Source organism: Eulemur rufifrons, chromosome 18 (genome assembly GCF_041146395.1).
Source record: "Eulemur rufifrons isolate Redbay chromosome 18, OSU_ERuf_1, whole genome shotgun sequence".
Lineage (NCBI taxonomy): Eukaryota > Metazoa > Chordata > Mammalia > Primates > Lemuridae > Eulemur > Eulemur rufifrons.
In genome coordinates, this window is record NC_091000.1 from 66,718,701 (window position 1) to 66,723,425 (window position 4,725).

Sequence of the window (4,725 nt, forward strand, 5' to 3'; positions counted from 1 at the left end):
TCTGGAATAGGATTAGTGCCCTTATGTGAGGACACAGCAAGAAGGCACCATCTATAAACCAGAATGTGGACCCGCACCAGAGTCTGCCAATGCCTTGATCTTGGACTTCCAGCCACCAGAACTTGAGAAATAAATTTCTGTTGTTCATAAGCCACCCAGTCTATGGCATTTCATCACAGCAGCCCAAACAGAGCAAGACATTGCTCTTGAGACTAGGAGCCATATCTAATATTTTTGGGTCCCCAAGGCTTGGCACAAGGATATGATAAGGAGTAGCTGCCTTGCAGAACTGAACGGGGTGGAACGGAGCCTGTCACCAGGCCAGCTGGCCTGGCAAACCCAAGACACTTCCACCTCCTGGCCTCAGCTCCCACCGCAGGTCCAGGGGGACTTGGTCGGGGTGGGGCCGTGTGGGATCAGTCCCGTCTGTAACAAAGGAACCCTCCTACACATTAAAAAATGTCTTTACTATCTGCTCAAGCTGCAAACTTTTTTAATGAAAAGAAGACCTTTATTCCGTAAGTAAAAGTAAAGGTTCTAAAGAAAATATGGCTACCTAGATGTATGACTTGGGGAAAAAGGGAAAAAAGAGAACAAAAACAAAAACAACTGTGGCCAATCCCTACGTTTCTCTGCTTGGCATCTGGCAGTTTTATCCACTGGTCAGTTTGTTGGTTTGGAGACTTACCTTTCCCTTTATCAGTTAATTCCAAAATCCACAGTACTCATTGTTCTTTTCACAGTCACAAAGATGCAAGCACTGTTGAGAGACACACACATAAATGTCATTACTACATGGAAACCAGTCTGCTGAGAGCTTCCTGCTTTTTATTATTTTATTGTTTTATATGGGGCAAAAAGAGCAAGAGGGAATGATAATTAGGAGTTTGTTTTAAACAAAATATGTTTCTTAATCAGCAGAAGCTTTTAAATATAAACTATTTTTAATTTTTTAGAATTTTAAATTTTATTTTTTTGAGACAAGGTCTTATTCTGTCACCCAGGCTAGAGTGTGATGGCACAATCATAGCTCATTGCAACCTTGAACTCCTGAGCTCAAGTGATCCTCCCACCTCAGCCTCCCTAGTAGCTGGGACTACAGGCAGGGGTCACGACACCCACCTAATTTTCCTATGTTTTTGTAGAGACAGGGTCTCGCTATGTTGCTCAGGTTGGTCTCACACTCCTGGCCTCAGACGATCCTCCTGCCTTAGCCTCCAAAGTGCTAGGATTACAGGGATGAACCACTAAGCCCAGTCAATAAACTATTTTTTAAAAAATTGAATGTATGTTATATACATACAGAAAAGCTACCAATCCTGAGTGTACAGCTTGATGAATTGTCACAAAGTGAACACATCTAGGACACCAGACCTCAGATCAAGAAATAGAATATAGGCTGGGCACAGTGGCTTACAAATGTAACCCCAGCATTTTGGGAGGCCTAGGTGGGAGGATCACTTGAGGCCAGGAGTTCGAGGCTGCAGTGAATTATGTTTGCACCACTGCACTCCAGCCTGGGTGACAGAAACCCCGTGTCGAAAGAAAGAAAGAAGAAAGAAGAGAGGGAGGGAGGGAGGGAGGAAGGAGAGAGAACATTACAAGCACCCCCTCCACCCAAGCACTATAGTCCTCACTGACTTCTAACACGTGGTTAGTCTGGCCTGGTTTTGAACTGCATCTAAATGGAATGATGCAGTATGAATTCTTTCGTATCTGGCTTCTTTTGTTCAACATTATGTTGGTGAGATTCATCAGGTGGGCTTAGCAATTGTTAATCCACTTTCATTACTGTAGGAATTCCATTTATAAATATATTACAGTGCATTTAGCCATTCTCCTGTTGATGGACATTTGGGGCCATTACGAGTAGTGCTGCTATGAACATTCTAGTACACATCGTTGGTGAACATCATGTGCACATTCTTTGGGGGCTGTGCTTAGGAGTGGGGTTTCTGGGTGACGGAGTGTGCTGTCTTCAGTAGATGTTGCCAGAGTTTCCCCAAGTGGTCGTGCTATGTCACCTCATTGCCAGTAGAGTACGAGCGTTTTAATTACTCCACCTTCCTCTCAACACTTGGTATTAACAGCTCTTATAATTTTAGCAATTCTGGTGGGTGTGCATTGGTTTCTTGCTGTGGTTGTCACTTGCCTGACGACTTATGAAGTTGAGCACTTTTTATTTGCTTTTTGGCCATTTGGATCCTCCTCTCCCCTCCCTTTCCCTCCCCTCCCCTCCGTCCTTCTTTCCCCTTCCTTCCCTTCCTTCCTATCCCCGTATCTTCCTTCCTTCCTTCCTTCCTTTTCTCTCTCTTTCTTCTTTCTTTCTTTCTTTCTTTCCTTCCTTCCTTTTTTCTTTCTTTCTTTCTTTTTCTTCCTTCCTTCCTCTCTCTCTCTTTCTTCTCTTTATTTCTTTTCTCTTTCTCTCTTTCCTTCCTTTCTTCCTTCTTTTCTTTTTCTTTCTTTCTTTCTTTCTTTCGTGAAGTAGCTGTTCATTTCTTTTTAAAATTATGGTGTTATGGTAAAAGTTAAAATTATGTATTATGGTAACATAAAATGTACCATTTTTAACACTATTACGAGTGCAGTTCAGTGGCATCAGGTCCATTCACACTGATGTGCCACCCTCCATTTCCAGCTCTAGCTGTTCATTTCTTGGGCCCTTTTTTCTATTGAGTTCTCAGCCTTTTTCTTATTAGGTCATTAAATATGAAATGTCCCATTTCGAATCAAAAGTGTAGTTTATTATATCTCAAACAAGGAGCAGTACAATTAATCAAAGTAGGCACCTAAACTATCGGCACAATTTTGCCATCTTAACAGTAGCTTGTTTATGCCAACAGCGAAGAAGCCTGAAGAGCAAGTGGCGATTTCCACAGCTTGTTGAGAATCGAGTATTTTTCCTTGCAGGAAGTGGTCCAAAGCCCGGAGGAAGTGGGAGTCAGTTGGTGCAAGGTCTGGTGAATACGGTGGATGACAGAGAGTTTCCAAGTCCAGCCTCTGTAGTTTGAGCAGCGTTGTTTGTGTGACATGTGGTCGAGTGTTGTCTTTCAAAAAGATTGGGCTGTCTCTATTGACCAGTCTCAGCTGCTTAATCACAAGCATCCTCATCATTTCATCCAGTTGGTTGCAGTAGATATCCGCTGTCATCAACTGACCAGGTTTCATGAAGCTGTAGTGGGTAATACCAGTGCTGGGCCACCAAACAGACACCATTAGCTTTTTTTTGATGATTATTAGGCTTTGGACTGTGCTTTGGCACTTCATCTTTATCCAACCCTTGTGCTGAATGCTTGTGAATGTCAAAAAGAATGCATTTTCATCACATGTAACAACATGGTGTAGAAATGGTTTGCCTTTATGTTGTGACAGCAAAGAAAGGCAAGCTTCAAGACGATTTCTCTTCCAGCATTCCTTTAATTCATGTGGAACCCATCTATCTGGTTTTTTACCTTGCCAATGTGCTTCAAATGGTCCAATATTGTTGGAACAGTAATGTCAAATCTTGCTGCTAATTCAGGAGTAGGTTGAGATGGATTCGCTTCCACTACAGCTTTCAGCTCATCATTATCCACCTTGGTCTCAGGTCGCCCATGTAGCTGGTTTTCAAGATTAAAATCACCAGAACAGAACTTCTCAAACCATCCATGTACTGTGTGTGCATTCATTAGTCACATCTTTCCCAAATACTTCTTTGAAATGTTGAGCTGTCTGTGCTGCATTGGTTCCACAATGGAACTTATATTAAAAAATAATAAGAATTTTATACTTATCCATGGTTTCAAAAAAATTACTCTAAAAAATTTGCAAAATATTCACAAGTCAAACCATGCATTTGAAAGAATGAAGATGTATCTTCACAATAAAGAAAAGCAAGAGCTCCCCACTGCAACACGGCTTCTCTTGCTCAGCACAGTGACGGGGGCTTCCCCTCAGCTGCAGCCGCCACAGCTGGCCAAGCCCAGCCGCTCCAGCGGCCCGCGGCCGCCATGCAGTTTATGTTGCTTTTTAGTCGTCAGGGAAAGCTTCGACTGCAGAAATGGTATGTCCCACTATCAGACAAAGAAAAGAAAAAGATTACAAGAGAACTTGTTCAAACCGTTTTAGCAAGGAAACCGAAAATGTGCAGCTTCCTGGAGTGGCGCGATCTGAAGATTGTTTACAAAAGATATGCTAGTCTTTATTTTTGCTGTGCTATTGAGGATCAGGACAATGAATTAACTACCCTGGAAATAATTCATCGTTATGTGGAATTACTTGACAAGTATTTTGGCAGTGTGTGTGAACTTGATATCATCTTTAATTTTGAGAAGGCTTATTTTATTTTAGATGAGTTTCTTTTGGGAGGAGAAGTTCAGGAAACAGCCAAGAAAAATGTCCTTAAAGCAATTGAGCAGGCCGACCTACTGCAGGAGGAAGCTGAAACCCCACGTAGTGTTCTTGAAGAAATTGGACTGACATAACACTCCTCCCTTGTTGATGACTTCTTGTGGCATTTCACACACTGTAGCTGGTCACTGCCTTCATGTCCATGTTAGCTAATGGTGTAAGATGATGTCTTGTCAGTATTACTGTTTTGCTAAGCCGCTTCATTCAGGCCTACACAATTTTTTTTAAAGGGAACTTTGCTTAATCAAGTGATAAAGTAAGGGACTTAAATATTAATTAGTAATAGAATGATACAGAAAGATAACTTTTCTGGATATTCTAAAGTTTATAGGTTAG

The 4,725-nt window shown here is 41.8% G+C and overlaps 1 pseudogene; it reads left to right on the top strand.

Moving 5' to 3' along the window:
• The first annotated feature begins 3,887 nt into the window (after window positions 1-3,887).
• Window positions 3,888-4,463, top strand: LOC138398937 (AP-1 complex subunit sigma-2 pseudogene; annotated as a pseudogene).
• Window positions 4,464-4,725: the final 262 nt, after the last annotated feature.